At 40.8% G+C, this 25,020-nt stretch overlaps 1 protein-coding gene across 1 annotated transcript in view; it reads left to right on the forward strand.

Annotated features, from left to right (window-relative positions):
* Window positions 1–25,020, forward strand: part of LOC144374356 (uncharacterized) — a 234,268-nt gene that overhangs the window by 156,818 nt on the left and 52,430 nt on the right. The gene's annotated exons all lie outside the window — the stretch shown is intronic.

Genomic DNA, 25,020 nt, shown 5'->3' on the forward strand with positions numbered 1-25,020 from the left:
TTCAGTTAAAAGGAGTATGGCATATTGGGTTCCTAAATAAGGAAATTCAAAAAGAACAGGTTGTAATTACATAACTTATTCCAATAGGAGTCAATCATACAGTGAGAAAGAAGTTGGAAACTTGTACCCAGATTCTCATTACTCACTCTTATTCTCTCTCCCTTTAGCTCTTCTTCATCCTTTATCTCTTTCTTCTTCTCAACAAATGCATACCGAGTACTCACAATTTTCCAATCACTGTTTTAGGTGCTAAAGATACACAGTAATCAAGAACTCATATTTGGACCTTAGACCTTACTAAGGAAAAGTAGACAATAAATATGCCAACAAATAAACAAGATAATGTAAGATGTGATTAGTGGTATGAAGGATACAAGCAGGATGCTGTGTAAAAGCAGAGAGAACCTGGTAAAGTAGCTAAGGTAGACAGGGTGCCTTTCAAAACTAAACTGTAAGAAGACATTTGAGCCAAGACCTGAGATGAGAGGAATCATCCATAAGTGGCTCTAGCATAAGGCTTCCCAGGTATTAAAGAACAGGCTGGAGCAACAACAAAGGTTCCAAGTAGAAAACAGTTTGCCTTATTCAAGGCACAGAAAGGACTGTGGGAACTTAAGTCTGACAAGCAAAGGGGAAGCAGCAGGAGATCAAAGTAGAAGGTTTAAACCACAACCTAGCCCTACAATTACAACAATAACTTGAACATTTACATAAATACTCTAATCTCCCCAGTTCTTAAATGAGAATGCTACTTCCTTTACAGGCTATTGAGAGAATTACAGCCTAAATAAATGTATACAAAATGGCAAGGGAAAATCTAAAATGGACATTCCCTCTCTCCATGACCTTTTTGATCTAGTTGACTAGAATCCTAATATTTCTTATCTCACTAAGAAGTACTGTTTATTTTTAATACAAGAACATCTTTTCTATACTTCTGCATGATCATTATTACTAAACTATTAAATCAACTCAATATTAATAAGTAATATTAATAAATATTGATCACTTACACAACAATGGAATAGATACCAAGAATGGGGAGCAGGTAACAAAAAGATCATGTCTCACTCATACCAGAAACAAACACACAGAAATGATCATATTGTAATAAGAGTTTAATGAAATGAGCAAAAAAATCAACCATTAAAAATGTATATAACAATAATTTTTAAAAGCTGATCCTGTTATGGTGGCATGTGTCTGTAATCCCAGGTACCAAAAGCCTGAGTCAGGAGGACTAGAAGTTCATCTGCCTAAGCAACGTAGGGAGACCCTGTCTCAAATTAAAAATAAAACAATAAAAGGGCTGGGGTTGTAGTTCAGTGGTAGAGTGCTTGCCTTGCACATGTGGCAATGGGTTCAATCCTTAGCACTACATGAAATGAATAAATAAAATAAAGGTATTGTGTCCATCTACAACTAAAAATGTTTTAAAAAATAAAAATAAAAAGGACTGGAAATATAGCTCAGTGGTAGAGCACCCCTGGGTTCAATCCCCAGTACGTCAAAAACAAACAAAAAAGTTGAAAAATATCTTGGTTATTAAGAATATCTTGGCTGAGTGTGGTAGTGCACACCTGTAATCCCAGAGGCTTAGGAGGATTAAGAATTCAAAGCCAGCTTCAGCAAAAGTGAGGCATAAGCAACTCAGTGAGACCCTGTCTCTAAATAAAATACAAAATAGGGCTGGGGATGTGGCTCAGTGGTTATCTTGCATTTGTATTGTAACAGAATAATTAAATAGTATTTTCATTTCTTTGGTATCAAAGCTCTGAAGAGGAAGTATTTGCTTTAGAATAATAGCTTTGTTATATTATTTTTACAAGTTAAAGTACTATGAAACATTTAATTTATGTGAATAGCTTTAGAACAAATTTAAATAGCTTTAAAACAAATTCTGTTTTACTTTCTATAACTGTATTATAGGTTTACATTTTCAACAACTATGGAATAACAGATTCTATTGTTCTTTTAAAATAGCTTAAACTTTACATAGAGTTTTCTTTCTACCAATACTAGCAATGATGTCTTAGGAGGAATTGAAGAGGAGCTTGAATTTTACAAAAGACATTATCATAAGTATGAAGCATGTCATGGGTTGGAGATTCATTGGCTGATTTGGTAGGACTTACACACTTTGGATCACTACATGGCAGACATCTGATGCTACTCCACCATGGAAAATTCAGCACTCCCAGCTATTCTCTTGGAGCACAGACCTACCAACCTCCTGAAGCTAACCCTCAAAAGATGACACACAGGCAAATATCAAAATGCATTTTGCTTTTGGTGACTGACGTGTTTCATTTTTGTGGTAGGAAAATGGGCAGCTGCCTCAATTTTGAAAGGTTATTTTTTAAATTATAGGAAAAGATTCTTTCAAAACATTCAAATCTATTTAACTCAACACAATCTTGCCAAGTTCATACTACACTTAAAGCATTCAATAGGCTCTGGGGTGGGGGAAGAGTTCATTCAAATCTCTTTGAGGACTAAAACAAATACAAGTGAAAATAACACATGTGAGAATCTGACAATGGATAGTTAAAATGATTCTATACAGGAGAGGAGGCAGAGTTTAATTATGCCTCTATAGAGAAAGCAGAGAAAGCTTTCAGGGAGAGGTGGGATTTCTGTGAAGCCTTGAAGGGTGGCTTAACAGAAGGGAATTTTGCAGGGTGGTGGTGGGGAGATATGCTTGAGTAAGCAGCAGTACATTACTGCAATTAACATAAGAAAAAAATGTCTCAGACTTTCACAATCATAGTTTTAGTATTTTCAGCAGAATTTAAAAGATTTCAAAATGTTCAAGTAAAGAATACATCAGCCTAATAAACCAGCCAAGAGCTAGTGATGTAGCTCAGTGGTAGAGGATTTGCCTTATATGGGAAATGCCCTGGGTTCGATCCCCAGCACCACACACACACATTAAATTTAAAAAAAAAAACAACTTTTTTTAAAAGAAAGGAAACCAGTTAAGTTCAACATATTAAAAGTTAGAATTCACTATTTTCCTTAGAAGAGGCTTAACGTTTTAAAAAGAAAGCTTGAATAAGTATACTTAATCTGAAATATTACTAAATACCAATTTGTAGAAAATATTTAATTCCAACTCAATAATTAACTCACAACAAGTGCCCTGCTTGGATAAATTCCAAATTACAGAGTCTACCCTACTGAAATACAGAATACTCACTTATGTTTCTTTGAGAAGCAACAGCAAATTAAAATCATCTAAAAAGATAACTATCAAGAAGGGAAAAGTACAAATGAAAAACATTATATAAAGTATAATAAAGTGAATCTCCAAAATGCTCTTTCCATTTCTATTCCAAATCTTTTTTAAAAAGCCAAAAAAGTAATAGATTTTAACCTGATCTTCGACTAATACATGGGTCAATAATTTCTTAGGAATTTGAACTGGAGAGCTGTACTTAGGAATGATGTAGTACAGCACCACTACAGGTATTACTAACAGCATAGTGAAAGAACCAATCCAGGTGACCCTAAAACTCATTGCTGGGACTTACAAGCTAGTGTTGGTGTTGTCCTTAGCAGAATGTTACTGAGAGGATTCGAGTGCTTAGCATATAGATGCTATTCTAAAAAAAAAAAAGGCAATTAATGAAAGATCTTGTGAGGCAATAGAAGTACTTGAGTATGCTCAGAGGAAGAGAAGAGATAATAAATATATGAAATAAACATCCACAGTCTTTACGGCCACTCTGTGTATCTATAAGATTCTTAAATTTTGTTTGGAAACAAACAACTAATAGGAAATAGTGACTGAATAAGAAGCCAAAATCCTAATAATTTTTATCATAAAAAACTGAGGGCTGGTGACATAGTTTATGGTAAAGCACTTGTCTAACATGCCCAAAGCCCTTAGTTCAATCCCCTGCATCATCTCTCTCTCTCTCTCTCTCTCTCTCTCTCTCTCTCTCTCTCTCACACACACACACACACACACACACACACAAACATAATTTTCAGTAGAACCACCATATAAACAACTGTTGCGATCTTTTATTTAAAGCCATCAATGTGTTTTTCTCAAAATAATCTTATATGTAGTCAGTCATAAAAGATCATATATCATATGAGTCCATTTAAATAAAATGTCTACAATAGGACAATTTATAGACAGAAATCAAACTAATGGTTTTCTAGGGCTGGGAATTGGAAGGGATTTTAGGGGGATGGCAAGAAGTGAATGACTGCTCATGGGAATAGGGTTTCTTCTTGTGGTGATGAAAATGTCCTAAAATTGATTGTGGTGATGTCTGCATAACTCTTCCAATTTACTAAAAAAATTGAATGATACATTAAATTGGTGAATTGTGCTTTATATAAATTATATCTCAATCTTATACAAAGTATTTATTAATGCTTTTGAGAAATAAAGTTTTAGGTACAAAAAAACCCCAAAATTTGTGAGAAATATTACATTGATTAGTATCCTTATATACATTGGATATAGGCATAAGAACTATTTCTGAATATAAGTTGTGTCTCTTATAACATCTCCAACTCTTATCATCTAGGGCTGGAGATGTAGCTCAGTGGTGAAATACTTGCCTAGCATGTGTGAGGTCATGGGTTTGATCCCCAGAACCACAAATAAAACAAAACTTTATGATCTGGATTACATAAAGAAACCAAAACTATTAAAATGACAGAATTCTTGCCATATTCAGAAGAATGGTGTTCTGAAGAAATGAAATATGATCATCTAAAACTGTGGAAAAACCACCAGAATCACAACAAATCTGCTATGCATTCCTTTGTTGTTGTCTGTTGTTGTTGTTAACTTCTCTTTTCCAACCCAAACAACAGAAAATCAGATCCCCTTCAGTATACTCTGAGAATCCTTTTTCTATCCTGGATCTGCAATACAATCACATTTCAGCTATCTCAATAATATATGTCTTTGTTAGAATTGCTATAATGAATTAGATATTGGCAGTTTGTGGAATTTATTGGAACATTCTATTTAGTTTTTTTTTGGCAGGGGGTACTGGGATTAAACTCAGGGGCACTTGACCACTGAGCCACATCCCCAGCCCTATTTTGTATTTTATTTAGAGACAGGGTCTCACTAAGTTGCTTAGTGCCTTGCTTTGCTAGGGTTGGCTTTGAATTTGATATCCTTCTGCCTCAGCCTCCCGAGCGGCTGTGATTACAGGCATGCACCACTGTGCAAGGCTCTCTTTAGTTCTTAAATTAATATTTTATCTCTTACTCAAAGCATGTTTACATTAAAAGGATTGCACTAGTGTGAACTGAGATACACTGACAAATGTTCTGAGATTTAGGCCCTGCTCACTTACTGGAGATTGAAGTGAAACAGGACAAACAAATCATTTCATTTCTTTCCTCAATAGAGAATGTGATCACAAGTCTGAGACTCCTTTCTGTTTGAAAATGCTTTGATTTTATGATTCCCTACTTAAAAATCTTACTTAGTTGGATAAATAAAATCTACTATTCCCTAGTCACATAAATGCACTGAGATGTGCAATCTTATCTCAATAAAAAAAGAGTACAGGAGCTGGGTTATAGTTCAGTTGGCAGAGCATTTGCCTTGCATGTGTGAGGTACTGGATTCGATCCTCAACACCACATAAAAACAAATAAATAAAATAAAGGTATTGTATCTATCTACAACTAAAAAAGTTTTTTTAAAAAGGCTACATTAACTTACATTCATTCAGTTATTCACACTGTGCCTTTGCCCATACTGCAGACAGTTCTAAGAGAGCAATCATTTGAAATAGCAGAAAGGCTTTATTTGGGAATATCCTAACCAACAAGATAACTGAAGGAATTGTTTACTTTTTAAAATTTTGAAGAAGGGAAAAAAATGGAGACAACAAAAAAAAAACACTTTGTAATGCATTCCCAACATTCAGACTGTAGTTTTCAATAACATGTAATGTGAATGGGCATTAATGACTGTAACCTTATATTCTCTACTGGACTCTACTGAAAATGTTTATCAAAATAATTATAATCTTATTAAAGCCATTAAGACAAATTAAAGGTTAATTTGGATATTTAGATGAAGTACAACATATATATTCTATAATAAAGATTAAATCCAAATGGTAATTAAAAATACAAATATTGTAGGAATTTTAAAAGCACCAAAAAATAAGAGAAATAAATCCAATCACTTTCTGTGCTAAACAATCTTAATATTCACAACAGATAAAACTCTCTTCCTAAAGGAATATCACTAAAAAATATAAAACAAACCTTACTTGGTTCTAGCTTCTTCAGGTCCTCCAGTTTAAATTCTTCCTGGGACTGTGTGGACTAAATTTAAAATATGCATATTATATCTTTTCATTACAAAGATTTCACTGCACCCTATGTCTTTTAAATGGCAAGAATAAAATATTTAAAATAAATATATTTCTTGTTTTAAAGGTAGAAAATGAAAAGTTCCAAACTGATTTTTGGAATATTCAAGCTAATAGAAACAGAAAAAATTAGAATCATATCTTTTATTTCTACCGTTTACAAAGTATGAACTAAATCATTTAAGTGTGAGTTCAACTGATCAATTCCAATTGTTATAAAACCCTTCTGAGATAATATTGCTTTGGCCATGAATGTCTAATATCTTATCAGAACAATTTAGAATAATTCATTTAAAAAAATCCATTTATCTGTAAAGCTGCACTTCGCAATTCCAAGCATGTTGCAATTTTGCCTATGGTTTTCTGTAGGAAAAAAAATGCTATAAATCCCAAGATAATTTTAACTGTCAGTTACTAAAATCAAGAATTTTTATTTATAAGAGATCTATAGGGACTGGGATTTTAGCTCAGTGGTTGAACACTTGCCTCACATGTGTGAGGCACTGGGCTCGATCCTCAGTACCACATTAAAAAAAATAAATAAAACAAAGATATAGTGTCCATCTACAATTTAAAAAATTTACAAAAGAGATCTATACTTCTTTAAATAAATTATTATTCCTTTTCTAGCACCTTTCAGATTTTAGAGAAGAGAATCAGAAGACAAAGGGCTGAGAAGTGGGAGAGAGATGAGTATATATTCTCTTCTAAACTAATATGCCACAACCAATTCTAAATCAAGTTTGGTTTGGTGATAGGTCTAGATATGATTTAATTATATATAATTTAATTATATATTATTTTAATTATATATAATTTAATTATATATAATTTAATTAGATATGGTCTGCAGTTACACCTGGCAGCCAGAAATGCCTCCTGGGCAGGTATTATAAATAATATGTTCCTCAGAAATCAGGCTTCCAGGAAAGGAGGAGGTACAGACCACTTCACAGGTAGAGGTCACTGGAGTTTTAGGAAGGAAAGACCTGTTAAAGTCACTTAAGAGTTCTCTAATCTCTCATTTCTTATATAAGGAAAACCAGGCCCAGAGCCAAAGCCAGGATGCAAGACTTAAGTCTTCTGACTCTAGGTCTCAGCTCTCTCCCCTAGGTCCTGCAGCCTCCTGGATCTTTTGGAGTACAAGATCTGGGGGTCTTTATAACCAAAGACAAGCTGGACAGCTATAAATTAAAGAATCAATAGCATTATCAACAACAACTCTAGTCTCAGAATAATAAAGAAAATGAAGAAAATGTTAATTTTTTCCTCATCACTTAACAAGGTTCATTTTTTGATATTAACCTGTTTGTTTTGTAATTTTAAAATGTTTTAGGAGGTCAAAAGACTTTAATCTCAGGCCATGTGGCTCACAGGTTCTACTCCTGAGCAACAAATGCTGGAGAAATCTAACTAATTGAAGGCAAATAGGTGACTAAAATATGGGATCATTAAAACTTTTTTACATTTTTTATTGTCTTCATATTCATAACATACTTCATTAACTATTAATTTATGTACCTGGATATCTAAGATTCTATTCATCAAGATTTAGATATTTTAAGTCTTAATTCAATGATGCCAGCTGATCACTTCCTAATCAGTTCCTAGATAGATTTCACAAATCTTACAGAAGTGGGATAGTGTATAGTCTTTGTTCCTTTCCTTAAGCATATCAGCTATTTCCTTTGTGATAATTATTTTCCAGGACTAACATCCTAAGTCTCTTAAATCTATTGTGGATATTAGCACTTACTAAGGAAAAATGAAAAACACCCTTTCAAATTGTAGTAACATAATTTTTTTAAGTAGATTTTAAATATTTTAAAAATACAAATATATTTGGGCAAGAAATATGGCTAACCCTCTGGGGGCTTTTTCTCCCCAAACTCCTGTAACTAAGAATCAATAAACACAGGCCTATGGATTAAAAACTTGCTTAAGTTTAATTAAAAAGTTATGCAAAAAATTACTCCCATTTCCCCTTGTGCAAAAAAAGAAAAGTATTAATAAGACTGAATTAGGTCACCAGGGTTTTCACACTGCCTTTTCTTAAGAGATGAGGAAAAGGGGGATAGTAGAGGATAGAAAGGTAGCAGAATACAACAGTTACTAATAGGGCATTATGTAAAATTGTGGCTGTGTAACCAATGTGATTCTGCAATCTGTATTTGGGGTAAAAATGGGAGTTCATAACCCACTTGAATCTAACGTATGAAATATGAAATGTCAAGAGCTTTGTAATGTTTTGAACAACCAATAATAGATAAATAAATAAATAAAAATAAAATAAAATTTATTCAAAAAAAAAGAGATGAAGAAAAGACTAACACATATTTTTTACTATCTACAAGATTAAAAATTGACTTAACACTACTTACTCTGAGCCAGGAGAAAATGGGTGTTGTTTCCTCCCATTTCTTCTCTTCTTTTAGAATAAGTTACTTTAAAGTATCCCCTTTTACATAATCTCTATCAGGGAATCAACTTGACATACAAAAATTTTAATTCAAGGAAGAAAGAACAGTAGTGAAACATTTTGCAATCTTATATGTTTATTTAGCTGACAGGTCTGTATGCCAAGTTTTTGACTTGACCTAATTTTTTTTCCATTTGTTTTTTGGTTTGGGGGGTTTTGTGTGTGTTTTCTTTTTTGCTTTGAGAGGTGATAAATAAAGAGTTATGAAAATTCAGAGTTAAGCATTGAGGTGGAATGCACTTATTCCCAATCCTTCTGTTTTTCCAAGTGACTCGGAACAAACTCCAGTCTTTGGGTTACCCATGCTTTTCAACTAAAGTGTGGATGACTTCCGTTAGAGTTAAATAAGGCCTAAATAGTTAAGAAAAGAAATTCATTAAGTGATAAGTTATATATCTGTATAAATGTTCACTTAATGTTAGGCAAAGCATGATCAATCTGATTTTTTTTACTTAAATATAACAGTTTTTTGTTTATTTTTCTGCTTAATGGACTCAAGAGCAATTTCATTTGGAATTGAATATATCTAGATATTATTTGATGGTACCTTTTGCTCTTCTGTGAATTCAGAATTGTTGTGTTGAGCTTGGGCCTCTTTTTGTAGATGTCTTGCTAATCTGTAAGAAAACATTTTTTTTTAAGGACTGAAAGCAAACTATCTCAACTGCAACAAAGTAAAACAAATTACATCTCTTAAAAACAATAAAGTACATAATACTTCGTTCTGTTTTTGAAGTAATTCCACATTTTCAAGGCAAATCTACATTACCCTGAGAATCAAACTTTTTACAAAAAAAAAGTTTGTACAAAATAATGATGCAATAAGATACTTTTCATACCATTTCACTGGGACACATTTCAGAATCTTAAAGCTGAAAAGAATCTCAAAAAGCACATAATTTAACTTTCTTTATTATGCACTAATTTCTTCTATAAACAACCAATAAATAGTTTTCTAGATTCTACTTTAACACTTCCAGTGAGCACCAATAAGAGTATCAACCATAGATACGTTATCATTCTATCATAATTAATTTCCCAATAAGATTTGCCCAAATCCAAATTACAGCCATGACAATAACTCCATCAAAATATGCTTTTGAAACATTTTTAATGGAAAATAAAGAAAAGCCGTCCACCAATCAAAAACAGAAAATACTGCTTGCCCAGTTATCATCATATCTAAAAATGGCAGGTAGGCCTTGAGTGAGTTTTCCAGGATGAATTTATGATGCTAATCCAAGCTCAACAGTGAATATCCAAAGTTATTTCTGAGACAGTAAAAGGCAAAAATTTACTCTTATGAAGAAAGAGGGGAAAAAAAGACCAATTTTAGACACAGTATTTGATTAGACATGTTTCTAAACAAGATATAAAAATGGCCAATAAACACATGAAAAGATATTCAGTATCATTAGACATCAGGGAAATGCATATCAGAATCATAAAATAATTACTTAGCACCCATGCAGATGGATATAATTTAAAAAAAAAGAGATGAAGAAAATAATAGGAGTAGAGAGAGTACGGAAAAAACTGGAACCCTCATGCATTGCTGATGGGAATGTAAATTGGTGCCAGCCATTGTGGAAAAGTTTAATATAGTTAAATACAGAGGAACTGTATGCTCCATCAACTCCTAGATGGATATATCCAAAAAACTAAAAATAAATGTTCGCACAAAGCACATGTACACAAATGTTTATAGCAGCATTATTTGTAATGATCAAAAAGTCATACAACCAAATTGTCCATCAATTAATGGATAAACAAAACGTGGTACATATATTCAGTAGAATATTATTCAGTCATAAAGAGAAATGAAACTCAGATAATATGCTAGCTACAGTATGAATGAACTTCAAAAAGATTATGCTATATAAAAGAAGTCAGATGTAAATGGTCATGTTATATGATTCCATTTACATGAAATGTCCAGGAAAGGTAAATTCATAGAGAAAGAAAGCAGATGAGTGGTTGCCAGGATATGGAGAAATTTAGAATGATTGACACCAGGTATGAAGTTTCTTCTGGGAGTAGGAGAAATTTTTAGGAATTACAATAGTGATGGTTATAACACACTGTGAATACATTAAAGACCACTTCACTGTACACATTAAAATAGTGAGTTTTATGGTATATGCTAAAAAAATGCAAGAAAAAAGCTAGCAAAAGATTTTGAAAATAAGATTGCTATTTTGGTTGAGGTATAGGAGTAGGAATGGCAGCAAGTGCTAGCTAGAAAAAGGCAATTAAAAAAGAGAGTTCATCACAGTTCCAAAAAACAAGTACTAGATAAGAGTTCTACTCTATGCAATCATATCCTTAAAGATCAAGTAGTATTCTCAATGGTCTCTATCCTCTTTATGAAAAGTCTGCATCCTTTATCATTAAGCAATAAATTCTTACAAGAAATCTTAACATTTGCTAAGATAGCTCCACCATGTTACTTAGTCAAATTTTCATCCATTTACTTACTTGCTTCCAAAGCTGGAAACCACACAATATATTTTCCTAAAATGTCATTCACTTACTCACAGTCTCACAGTTTTATGAATTCTTATGCAGGAGAAGGTACAAATAAATATGGCCCATTGTCCTTTTTCTGGATTTGCTTTCTTTTTTTTAAACTCTTGCTGACCTATGTGGACTCTTAAAGGAATTCATGGTCTATACACCCTTAGCAATGTCAACTATACATCCCTGAGTTCAGGGAAGTTATAGTGTAATAGTTTCTTTATTTGAATATTTCTACATATAATTTGCTAAGTGTGGCTATCAACCTAAGCAGGATTCTTTTTTTAATTTAAATAGTTTTGTTTTGTTATTTTTTTAGTTGTAGTTGGAACCAATACCTTTTATTTTATGTATTTATTTTATGTGGTGCTGAGGATGGAACCCAGTGCCTTGCACATGCTAGGCAAGTACTCTACCAATAAGCCAAAGCTCCAGCCCCAGCCCCTAAGCAGGATTCTTGTCAGGAAAAAAAAAAGTATAGCTTTCAACTCCTGTTTAAATACTAATAATCAGGGCTGGGGTTGTGGCTCAGTGGTAGAGTTCTCGCCTAGCATGCACAAGGCACTGGGTTCGATCCTCAGCACCACATAAATGTAAAGAACACCTACAACTCAATAGGTAAGAGATAATTCAATTTAAAAAATAGGTAAAAGATTTGAACGGACATTTCACAAACAAGATTTACAGAGGGAAAAATAAGCATATGAAAAGACATTCAACATTATTAGACATTAGAAAAATGTAAATTAAACCTATAGTTAAGTATACTGATAATAGCTACAATCAAAAAAATAATAATAAATGCTGCTATACAGAGAAACAGAAAACCCCTTCATACTGCTGGTAGAGATATAAAATGGTACACCCAATTTGGAAAATTTGACAGCTACTGTAAAAAGTTACAAACTGAACATATGACTCAGCAATTCTACTTATAGGTATTTATTCAAGAGAAATGAAGAATGTGTCCACATAAAATATTGACATGAATGTTCAATGCAGTTTTATTGATAATAACCAAAATTCAAATGTCAACCAACTAATGAGTGAATAGGCACATAAAACATGAGACAGCCATACAATGTAATACTGTAAATTCACCAATAAAAAGGAATAAAATCATAATACATGCTAACCCTAACCCTAACCCTAACCCCCAACACTAACCCAAAACCCTAAACCCTAACCCTAACCCAACCCTAACCCTAACCCCAACCCCTAACCCTAAACTCTAAACCCTACACTCACCCTAATCCTAACCCTAAACCCCAAACCCTAACCCCAACCCCAACCCTAAACCTTAACCCCCTAACCCTAACCCCCTAACCCTAACCCCCTAACCCTAACCACCCCAACCCCAACCCCAACTCTAACCCTAACCCTAACAACCCTAACCCTAACAACCCTCACTCTAACAACCCTAACCCTAACCCTAACAACCCTAACCCTAACTACCCTAACCCTAACCCTAACCCTAACCCAACCTAACCCTAACCCTAAATGCCTATTCTGTCTCTAGAAGCAGGTTTCTGCTCTCAAGGTTCTTGAGACAAGATTTACTTATATAATTAACCAGAGAAGAAAATAAGGCTATGTATAATGAAATGCTGAATTAGCTAAATGAACACAAATGAAGTAAATTCAGAGTTAGGACAGGATCCAGGCTTGAAAAAAATTGGCTATTTGCAGAGATAGAATGTGGATAAATAGGTACCTTAAGATAAACAATAAAGCTGAGCCTGGTGGTATACACCTGTAATCCCAGTAGCTTGGGAGGCTGAATCAGGAGGATCATGAGTTCAAAGTCAGCCTCAGCAAAAGCAAGGTGCTAAGCAACTCAGTGAGACCCTATCTCTAAATAAAATATAAAAAAGGATGGGGATGTGGCTTAGTGGTTGAGTGCCCCTGAGTTCAATCCCTGGTACCATCTCCCCCACAAAAAAAAAAGATAAATAAGAAAGTTTTCAAACCCTGCTCTACAGGAATCCTCAGGATCTTGTGAAGGGCAGGGCTACTATGTAAAAGTGGAGAAAGGACACTGCCCCATCTCCTACCTTGGACTTCAATCAAAAAAGCTCTACTTTTTCTTGAAGTCTGATACTGGGGCTGAGGATGTGGTTCAGTGGCAGCAAGCAAGCCCTGGGTTCATCCCCTGCACCACCAAAAATAAAATAAACAAATAAATAAATAGCGTGACAAGCTCCTTAATTTACAAATGCATTTTTTTAAAATCCATAGAGAAATGTCTCAAAGCTATGCAACTAATTAATGATACAGAACCCAGGTCTGAGGAGGGGCTTGAGGGGTCCTCTGGGCAGGGGCATTGAAGTCACACTTCTGTCCCCCTCTGGACTGCCATAGCCTTAATAACTGGCTGTTTCAAAGGGTCTTTGATGACAAGAGCCCTCTGCTACCCACACCCCCACAGGAGTCTTTCTTTTCCCTTCACCAGATTGGAAACTACAATGGTAGGTGCGATGGCTGGAGAAGGTGCTCAGAACCCAGAATAAGATTAGCTCACAGTCACTGACATCTCAGGGGCCCTGCAGACAGAGAGGGGTGGTCCTGTGCATATGTATACACGTGGTCCTGTGCATATGTATACAGGTCCTGTGTTGTTGACCGGTGACTGTTGGCCGGTGATGAGTCCTTGCTTCCCTGATGTTGAAGAATAACACCAAAGAAGCACGCCGAGGCAAGGTCAGAGTAGAAATTAGAAGTTTATTAAAGGACAGCAGAAAAGACTTCTCCCGGAGGAAGAAGGGGACCGAAGAGGTGGAATCTGTGGAAGTGCGGTTGTCTCCCCTTTTTATAGTTTTGGTGATGGAATGTAGGTTGGAGGGCCCAAGGGGTGGGACACAGGTGGGCCAAAGAAGTAATCTGATCAGGAAGGACTTCATTATCACTTCTTTGGGATGGACTTTGGCATAGGGCCTTTTTGGGACTTCATTAACATTCCATGAATTGTCCTGTGTTTTCCCTGAGTCATTCCCAGCCTCCATTTTGGATTTCACTCGATATTAGACCCAATTTACCTAACTACACTGACTACCTAACTTTAAATCTGGCTTCACCATCACGCTATGATCCACTGAGTGACTGCAGCAGGCGGGAACACAGGCCATGCCCCTGGGGATCTAGCTGGAGGCCATGCAACCGCAGCTGCTTAATGGACCAGTGTTCTTGTCCCCATCTTCCTTCGGCTGCCCCCACTGGTCAACTGCTCTTAGTGCCTGCCTGGGACATTCTAGTCCCCATCCCCTGGCAGATGGGCTTGAAGTGGCTGTCACAGCTGAACTGATGAGCTTCTCCCCTTTTCAAGGTGATGTCCCCTCTAGGCCCTCTATCTACCTGCACCTGGGGGGACATGGGGCTCTAGTAGCTCAGAGTTTTTCAGAGACATGCTCCTCCCAGCTGTGGCCATGCAGGCCAGTGTGTGTGATGCACAATGACAGATGCAGGGGTACATGAGCTCAGGCTTCATTCCTCCCCACTACCTCGGTGTCTTTAGGAGACACGTTCTGGATCCCTCAGAAAGACAAATGTGTGGCTGCTCAAGTTCCTTATGTAAAGTGGCCATGTATTTGCACAGGACCTGTGTAAATCCTCCCATGGGCTTCAAAGCATCAGATTAGTTATAATACTCACTACGATGCATGTGCTACATAAATCGTTGTTTAGGGAAAGTCAAAAAGTCAAAAAAAGTCAAAAAAGAAAGTCAAAAGTGCATTTTGGTTTTGTTTTGTCTCTGCCAAGGATTGAGTGTGAGGAGGCAGAACCTGCCAGCAGGCGGACCAGCTGTGGCAGTGGCTATGCACAACCTGTGCTCCAGGTGGGTGAGCAGTGTTACTATGGTTCCTAGTACTTACCGGAGTCGGATGAAATAATTTGTGGAAGGAGAAGGGGCAGAGATGACTTGGTGATGGAAGGTGTTCCCAGAGGGCTGTCACAGTATTTCCAGAGCCAAGGGTACTGGGGTATTTCTTTCCAAAATGAGAAAAGTTTTCTCAAATAAAAGCTGGAGTAGATGAGAGATTTTAGAGGGCATGACCAACTTTCCTCCCTTGGTGACAGCTGCTTGGCCAGCATCCCACCTGCTGAGAAAACATGGTGCCCCGTGGGCCTGCCCCCATGCATTTGGAATGAAGGCAAAGGTGTCCTCAGTCCCACGTGGTTTAATGAAATTCAGGTGTCACTAGTTTGTTATAAATTAAAGATTAGTTTATGTTTTTCATTTGGCTCAAAAAACAAGGTGACAGCCAGTGGATTAATGTGATAGATGTTCAGGAAATCACATTAGCCCGACTCCTGTAGCCCAAGGGAGGGTGGTTAATAAGGAAATGGGTGTGAGTAGACAGGAGAGGTCTCAGCAGGCATCATCTGCTGGCTCCCTTATGCCAAGGCAGGTGTGGGGCAGGCTCGTGAAACTCAAGGAGAGCCTGGTGGCACAGGGCTGGGTCAGCAGCCCAGGCTGGGACTGGAGGGCCCAAAGAGCAGGGATCAGCAATGCACTTCCCACATTTCCCTCTCGAGGGGGCCTCAGAGCCGGGGAAGCAGGGGCTGGTGGAGAACAGGCCAGACAGGTGGCCCTGGGGTGGTTCTGCTACTATCCGGGGATGGCAGCTGGGGGGCATGGCCACAGGGCACAGTTCTGCCTGAATTAGGAGGATCTGAAAATTTGGTCTAGAGGATTCCTGAATTTTAGATTTTTAATTTTTTTTAAGTAGTAGACAGAAACAATATCTTTATTTTATTTATTTAATTTTATGTGGTGCTGAGGATCCAACCCAGTGCCTCCCATTTGCCAGGCGAGTGCTCTACCACTGAGCCTCAGCCCCAGCCCCCAACTTTAGATTTTGATAGCTAATCCTGAAAGGGTAAAGTTTCTAAACTGCAAAGCATGGGTTAATTCCTGAGGCAGTTAGGACAAGGCTCCACTGGCCATTTAGTTGAATTATGGCCTGGAGTCCTGTGCAATTCCTCACGTAGATATTCAGGGTCCAAACCAATCAGTTTAAATGTAACCCTCTCCTTAGGAAAGACCTATCACTCCAGCCAGCCCTGTTCCCGCCAATAAATGTACTAATCAAGTCTAAGAATTATTGTTTGATTTTCCCGAGGTGTAAGGTGATTTGTTAAAGGAGACTGTGATGTATGCAAAGCCCCCCCCCCAGTCCTCCCCAAAAGGTGTACTTAAGCATTGTTCAACTCCTGCTCTGGGCTTTGGGCTGCTCTTGCTTCTTGAGTGGGCCTAGAGTCTCAGCGCGCTGAATTGGATCCTAAATTAAAAAATCCCCTTGTGTGTTTTTCATGAATCCAGTCACTTGTGGTCTCTTTCTCCGACACTCCGCCAGACCCTTACAATCCAAAACATTCCCTGGCCTAGAACCTTCCAAATGATTGACACACTTGATCAAGGAGATCTTAAATTACAGTCATCTCTTAATGGCCCCCTTACAGGACCCCCCTGTCTCCAGTCCAGTGGTGCCATCTGAGAATGGAGGTGGGTGTTGTCAGACCTTCCTGGCAGGAATCCCATAATTAAGGAGGAGAGTGCTGCCCAGGGCAAGGCAGGCTGGGGTTGCTGCCCTCAGCCTCGGGGGCAAGGTGTACCCACTGAGTGTCCCTGGCCTGCTGTGAGGTGTGGCTTCCTCCTTGGAGGAGGCTGGAGGGGGAGAAGAGCTGAGAGGAGCGATGGTCAGCCCTGAATCAAAGGGTCCTGAGCTGTTCACACACCAGGACCATAGCAGACTGCCATGGGGGCCCAGCAGGGCTGCCCAGCAGGTGCTGGGGTTGCTGCCCTTGTTGTCCTGGCCCCGCAGTAGAACCGCTGGCTCACTACAGCACATGTCTTCCCCATGAACCACCCAGCCTCACAATGCTCCCCACCCCAGGGTGACTTTGAGGCCTGCTGTGGCTCCACTCCCAGGACACCTTGTCCTTGAGGTTTCTCTGGACCTGATGGCTCACTTACCCATGCTGGATCCTGTGCAGGAGTTAATAGAGCAGGCCTGGGGCTGCCACTCTCAGAAAGAGGCTTCCATGACACGTGGGACTTGGTTCTCTAGAGTGTGGCACCCCTTCTGTGCAGGATGGTGTAGTACACCCTACTGCTGTCACTGACAATGTGGTTCATGCTGAGCACCTGCTTCCAGAGGTGCCCGAGTGACCCACGTCCAGGACAGCCCTGGACCTTGAGCCTCTGAAGCGCAGCCTGACACGCAACTTGAACACGAGTGGTCACAGCTCCTTGCTGGAGGAACGAGGCTCATCCTGTGGGACCCTGCTGGGAGGGGACTCTGGAAAGGTCCTTCAGGTTTGCTCTGGACCTTGCTGATGTGGGCTGAGTTTTCTGTGCGTGCTTCTATGGTCACTCAGGCGGTTGGAAGCACCCAGATTCTTGCCCCTGTAGGCACAGGTGGAGGCTGCAGAGCCTCTGACAGCCCATGCCTGTCTCAGGGTGTCACTGTGGGGCCTTGGGAACAAATTGCAGGTCATCCTGAGCTGCAGCACGGCCAGCTTCTTCAAGGACCAGGCTTGTTCCACCCACGCTCTAGATCCCTTGTTAGCAAGGGAACAGGCACCCAAATCTCTGGCCCCAGGGGACTCAAGGACACAGGTGGCAAGGACACAGAGTCTGCTTGAGCCCTGCCTCTAGGGTAGAGCAACATAAATTTCCTGCTGCTGACATTCACTTGCTCAGGTGAGTATGACAGAGAACAGGCAGGGGAGAAGAGGCAGAGACCAGGACCAGTGCAGAGCTGCCTAGTGATGACAGCAGGCCACCCTCACATCCTGACCCCGGAGCAGAACAGCTGGCTCATTACATCGTATGTTGTTCCTTTGGAAGGAATGATTTTCATGTTTTATAAAATACACTGTAGGGCTGGGCACCTCGGACCACAGTTTCCCACAGACTTTGGAGAACACCCACAGCAAGAGCTAAAGCCTTTGGCCTATGGCCCTAGTGACCCCAGGTGTCCTGCAGATTCAGTCAGGATGCCTTGGTGGCTGCCACAGTCTGGCTGGGCACAAATCACGAGCCACTCAAGAAGGAACAAACTTTATTTCTGTTCTCCCTCAAATGCCACCCACATGGCCTTCTCCCGGGACACACCACATACCAACTGGAAATCCCTCCTCCGGCACTTCTCCAACCAATGAGAACTCCCCAGGAATCCCCACGAGAACTCCCAAGTAGCCAGCACCTGAGGCGGACAGCAGGGGTCTAATATACAATTGTATACACAGCTTAACATAACCATCCCTGGCTTCACCTCTCAACCACTCCATTCTGGCAAAAATGCCATGCGTCATTCCAACTCAGCTATGGCTCTCAGCAGGTGGCCCTGGGCTCCTTGGTACGCAGCCATCTGCAGTTTCATACATTTAATTTAGTTGACTTGTTTTCTTGACTTAAATATTTACTCATGGTTTGTCCCATGAAAGGATGCATTTGATGTGCTAATTATACTTCCCCCTCAACCTACAATTAGAAAATGGCGAGCAATTAAAAAGGAGGCTTGGAAGCGAATACAACAAGGTGTTCTCAGTTGTAGAAACTCCTCGGCGAGGGCCATAAGCACATTCACCCTGCTGTTACTTAAGTTCTGATTTCATGTTCACAAGAAAACGATGTGAATTGAGAAGCAAAGCACATGCCCACACCTCCCCAGGAATTCTCTCTGCTCTCCAGCGCACTCGCACACTGGAGTAGCAATGACTGGCCTGCCTCCCTGTTCTTCTCCATCTCCACGGAAGCCAAGCAGTGTTCTGGGGCTGCATTCCCAAGCTCCCTGAGGGCTCTGATGGTCCCCAGCATGTTCACCTGCCTGATTGCAGCTGAGTGGCTCCCCGCCTGCTGCCTGCCCCCCAGAGCCCCAGTTTCCTCATCTGTCAGAGGGAAGGGAGGCCTGCACGGGCCCTGGGCTCCTTTCCCAGGACAGCAAAACAAAGGGAGGCAAACAGGCTTGTCAGACCTTGAAGCGTGGTGAAAGTTGGGGTGTTCTGAGACCTACTGATTCCCCTGTCCCAGTTCTTCCAGGACTGTGCAGCGATGGTCCATCAGTTGCCATGGCAACCAACTCCAGGGAGCAGAGGAAATCTCCACCTTCTCCTGTACTACTGGCCCTGAAGTTGAACAGACATCGAGCCTCGCCCATGAGTGGACCCTGCTCGTGCTAAATGACTAGGTCATCACTGTGGTCAGAAAGGCTCATACTGTGCTCATACCTAGCACAGCCACATGATGACCAGTGACCAACACCATCTGGAGATGTAAGATGCTGCCCTCAGCCACACACATGCTGCCCTTGTTCAGAGGGCGGCTTAGGTGTTTTTCCAAAGGACTCAGCAATGGGAGCAGCTCATCCTGCAGGTGCCTGAGGCCTCAGAAAAGAAAAATCAGCCCAATGAAACCAAATCAGGATTCAAGTCCAAATGATGGACCCATCATCATTCAGCAGGAAGCCAGTACCTCTGCACCCTTCCCTCTTTCCCAGCTCCTGACCCTCACTGGTCTGTTTTCTTTCCCTCTGGATTCACATATGCTAGACATTTCACACAGGCAGAGTCAGAAATAGGGGCTCACAAGGCAGTGCTGGTCACCATGGACTAAACCTTCCCAAGATCCCTCAGCCAAAGAATGGCTAAGGAAAGGGTAGTCGTCCACATTCCGGGGTGTCCTCCAGCCCTGGAAAGGAAGGAAATTCAGACCCGTGCTATGGAATGGGCAAACCTGGGAACACCCAGCTAGCTTAAGAAGCCAGATCCGAAGGGTAGATATTTCCATGATTTTTTTCACAGTTAGTTTTCTACAGAACATTCTATTAATTGAAAAAAAAATCAAAAAAGTTAAAAAGTAGGTGTCTTAAAAGTCGTAATAATATTTTTAAATTCAAATACTTCACTTATACCCCACACAGATGTTATTATAACTGCTTTCTTGACCTCTTGAATCATCAAAATCAATTTTGTTAAAGCTTTGGTCACTGAGACATCCATGGAGCACACATGCAGAGGCATATACAGTGCCTTCGGTCTCGGGCTTCAGTACGATCCACAGGGAACCTCACCTTGTCCTTATTTGACATTTTGACATTTTGTCCATCATGGATTTTTTTCCTGCATTTATTATAATGACCTGGATCTTGATTGCTAGTGTCTGTGACACCCCTTCACTACTGTGTCTCAAGGAAAGCCCAAGTTTTCTTGCCAATCCCAGCATCTGCTGTTCCCCAGCTGCTGCTGATGAGATGCACTGATCATGAGGCTCAGGGAGAAGCTGCCCAGGGCTGATGCTGGGCCAGGCCTATTCAAGGTCCATTTACTCCTCACCATGGTACCTAGCAGGAAGAGCGCAGGCATATCATGTTGAAGATGCAGCAGTTTTAGTCTTAGAGAAGCAAAGTCACTTGCTAAGCGGTAGGAAAACTGGACTTTAAACACAGCCTTTAGGTTCACGCAGAATCCACCCTCCTCTACCCCACTGTCCTGCTGTCCCCACAGCTTTGAATGCAGAAGGACGGTCACCTGGTCCCAGATTGTCTGGGACATTTCTGGCTTTACCACTCAAACATTTTTATCCCAGGGAAGCCCTGAGTCCTGTAATAGGGGACTGTAGGTCACCTTGTCAACAGGGCACAGGGACAGGGGTTTGCAGACCCAATTCAAGTCCTTGTCTCTGTGGCGAAGTCCCTTCGTGATGGGGCTTTCCTGTCCTCCTGCAAGGATTCTTCCTAGGATAGTCGTCCTTTCAACCCCTGTTTGGCCCTGATGCGGATTCATAAAAGAACAAAACAGGCAGGTTAATGTAACTGGAAAAAATAATCCAGCTTAGAGGAGAGCGACGCGGGGGTAACAAGTTTAGGATTTTTAGTACGAGGCATGTTACTGCTAAATATGAAAACCGATGTCTGAGAAGGATGGGTTCTCCCCAGAGGTTCCCAGTCCCAGGGGCTGGAAGGGGGAGCAGGGCGAGGAGGCGCTGGGGAGGTAGATGCTGGGCTGGAGCTCAGGCATCCTCTCCCCTGTAGCCAGAAGCCATGCACAGAGGCACGTGCAGAGGCCAGGGCCGTTTAGGAGGAAGATAGGTTTGGTGGCCTTTGAAGACACACAAGATTTACAGGGGAACAGAAAGCACTGGGAATGGAGACAAAGCCTGTAAGGCCCAAGCCCTCGAGAGGAGCAGCACGTAATGGAGAGAGTGGGGCCTGAGCCTTCTGTGAGAATGTTCTGGAAGGTCTCTTGTTCCCATGACCCAAGCCTGACAGACCATCAGATGTCCCATGTTCCCAATATCCCTGCCACTGGCTGATCCCTCCAGTGGTTGTGCTGCTGTTGCCCCTGGGTGGGCCCTTGAGTGCCCACGCTTGTGGGGTCTGATCTTCAGAGCTGGCGAGTCTCGCCCCTCCCCCTTCCTGAGGTCCAGCCCCACCTTCAGGAATCCCTCAGGAGAGCCCATTGATCTACTATGACACAACTCGTTTTGTTCTTTAAAGCCTAAGTATCAGGCTGCCCCCCCCCCCAGCCCCATACTCTCTGGTTCCTAAGCAAGACCTGCTTCAGAATTCCCTGGAAGGCTGTAAAAACAGGGATTGATGTGTTACCTGTTTACCATCCGAGTAGCACGTGCAGTGCCCTCCTCTCCTGGAGGTTGTCAATTGCACTTTGCAGCATGGGGTGGCTTTGACAAGATGGCCTTTTGTCAGGTGTGGCCACACCTGGCAGGTGGAACCTGAGATGATGGTCAATTGGTACCTTGGGGAACATTCACTATATTGAATGAAGATATTTTTCTTCTCTGTGTTTTTCTCTGGGGAAAAAAATGGATTCAGACAGCAGCTCCTCCCCTCATTGAACCTGCCGCCAGCTCCCCTGGTTGCCTGGTGGAAGGGGCTCCTTCTTGGCACCTGTTATTTGGGAGCCCCTGAGACCAGGAGCGGTAAGTGGAAGAACAGAACAGACCAAGGGAGGACTGTCAGAAAGCGACAGCCCAAGTCCCTGGCTGATGAGAGCTAAGCCTGCCTTCTTAAAAGGCAGAGAATCTGAACAAAAGAGCTCTTTACAAAAAAAATTTAAATGACTTCACAAATTTGGCAAGAAATTCCAAACTCTGTTCGAATGCCTAAGAAGCCATAGCTGCCCAAGGCCGTCCCTAATTACACTTCTGAAGTGGGCTTGAAACAATCCATTTCCATTATCTTTCTTTCTCAGTGGGTTCTGGGAGGGCCTGGGGAATCAATTGCAAAATTCAACTTCAAGTTTTCTTTGCAAGAAACCTGGTGACACGCGATTTAACTGAATTTCACTTGTTAGATACTAATGGCAGATCCGAGCAGGGGCTTGATAGACTGGGGGTTTTCTTTTTGCAGCTAACAAAAGCCAATTCCTGGGAGGTCACGAGTGTGAAGCATGGTTGGCATTCATCATTAGAGCCCTTTCAGTTAATCTTCGGTAAAACCTGGGTAAAATTACAAAGACTTAGAGTCAGCCTTGCAGTCATCATTGCTGGACACAGGAAAGGGGGAAGTGGAGTCTCCTTGGTGTCCAGGGACAAGAAGCCTCTAAGTCAATTATGAAATTGAGAATCCTGAACTTGGATTTACACAGGCAAGTCAGAGCAAGCCTGCTCCAGGCCTGGAGAATTGCCAAGGTGCGGAAGCTCCTGGAAATCACCTTGGAACCATGACCTGGTCCTAAAAGGTCAAGCTCCAAGGTGCCTCACTGGTTGGAAGTTTGTTAGCATGCTCATAATGCAAACCACTCAAGTCAGTATGGTTCAAGCTTATGGGTCTTAAGTCTTTTATTATAAATATATGTTTCATAGTAAATATATGAAATAAAAATTACTCAAGGACCAACTCTCTAAAGTCCACTGCCAAGGGCAACCAATATCATCACTTAGAAAGTATTCTACAGATTTTATCTTGATCAGTCAAAAACATTTGGTCCTTAGAGCATATACATTTTAAATTACATAAGCATTTTGTTAATATTTATTATTAAATATGTACCACTTGACTCATTATTTCCAGCTCCATTACTATTCCAAATGATACACTGAATTATAAATTAGAAAAATCTGCCTCTTTGGTAAGATACTTAGCAGTAATCTGCAAGAAAATCACATGATACATGTTGAATGTTGCATGGACTATCAATATGAATGATCATCCCCCAGAGTTGTAAAGTGGGAAACCTGCCCAACTGGACTGTGGTCATCTGCCAGTGTGGAACCTGTGTCATGGCCCCCGGTGAAAGTCTCAGGCTTAAAGACCTGGGTGGGCTTCCCTGGGTGAAAATGTTTCTTATGGATTGCTGAAGGTCACGGCTAGATGAGAAAACCACTTCCCATGTGACTCCCTGAGGAAGGGCTCTGGAGGTCTTAGCTCGCTCCTCCATGCTTGGTACACCTCTTGCTGTCCCTCCTGTCCACCTGCAGGCATGAACCTTAGCCAGGACAGTGACTTTGAGTCCTTCTAGCAAATCATGGTGAATTGGTCTTGTGAGTCCTTCTAATAAATCCCAAGACTTGAAGGTGGTCATGAGACACACTTCATTTGGAAAATGGAATAAATATCCCCCAAGGTAAGACATTTCTCCCAGAATTATCCATTATCACACAGCCACCAGCTGAGCACACTGCAGACTTGCTTAACGTGGTGCTCTGTTGTAACACCACAGGAACCAAAGGGAACAAAGCCTGGTGGTGTTACAGCACGGTCCATCCTGACCACACAGGCAAGTGTTGAAACCAGAGGTGACAGACAGCTGCAGCTTAGGTCCTCGGTGGGCATGACGAGCTGGCCCTTACCTCCTCATTTTACAGATGAAGTGATGCAGGCGAGGGAGGAGTCCATGTCCCCATGCAGCCTGATCAGACGCAGCTGGAGGGCCCATGGTACACCAGGCTCCGAGCATCACCTGGAGATAGAAGTACCCATCACCAGGACATCCATGCTGTGTCCAATCCATCAGCAGAAGGACCCCAACCTCCCTTCCCTTGAGTGACCACTGACACCTCTTCATAGATGGGTAGCCATGTGCCTTCCTGTCATGTCCTGTAGTCCTATGGACCCAGTCACCTCTTGGGGGACCTCACTGCTGCCCTGTAGTGGCGCCCCCTTCTCCGCCAATGCATCTTAATTAAGCTTCTACAAAGACCCTCACCATAATTGTTCTTTTTTTTTTTTAAGAGAGACTGAGAGAGACAGAGAGAGAATTTTTTAAATATTTATGTTTTAGTTTTCGACAGACACAACATCTTTGTTTGTATGCGGTGTTGAGGATCGAACTTGGGCCGCATCCATGCCAGGCCAGCATGATACCGCTTGAGCCACATCCCCAGCTCACCATAATTGTTCTTGTTAACAAGATGCCAGAAAAGATATCTGTAAAAGAGTTCCGTGTGTTTAGAACGATCTATTTCCTGTTTCTCTGTCTTACAAAAAGCTCAGTTTAACCATGGACTTGATGGTGTTGCTCCCGCTTTTGTGGTAAAACATGTAAAACCTCTGACTGTTCCAAAAAAAAAAAAAATGAGACAAAACTTACTTTCTGAGAATTCAAAGAAAAAAAATTACTCTTATGTAGACTCTGGCAAAAATGTAGACGCATGGTCCAGAGAGTTTTAGGCAAGAGCCCCTCTGACCCGAC

The sequence above is a fragment of the Ictidomys tridecemlineatus genome, unplaced genomic scaffold (genome assembly GCF_052094955.1).
Source record: "Ictidomys tridecemlineatus isolate mIctTri1 unplaced genomic scaffold, mIctTri1.hap1 Scaffold_66, whole genome shotgun sequence".
Lineage (NCBI taxonomy): Eukaryota > Metazoa > Chordata > Mammalia > Rodentia > Sciuridae > Ictidomys > Ictidomys tridecemlineatus.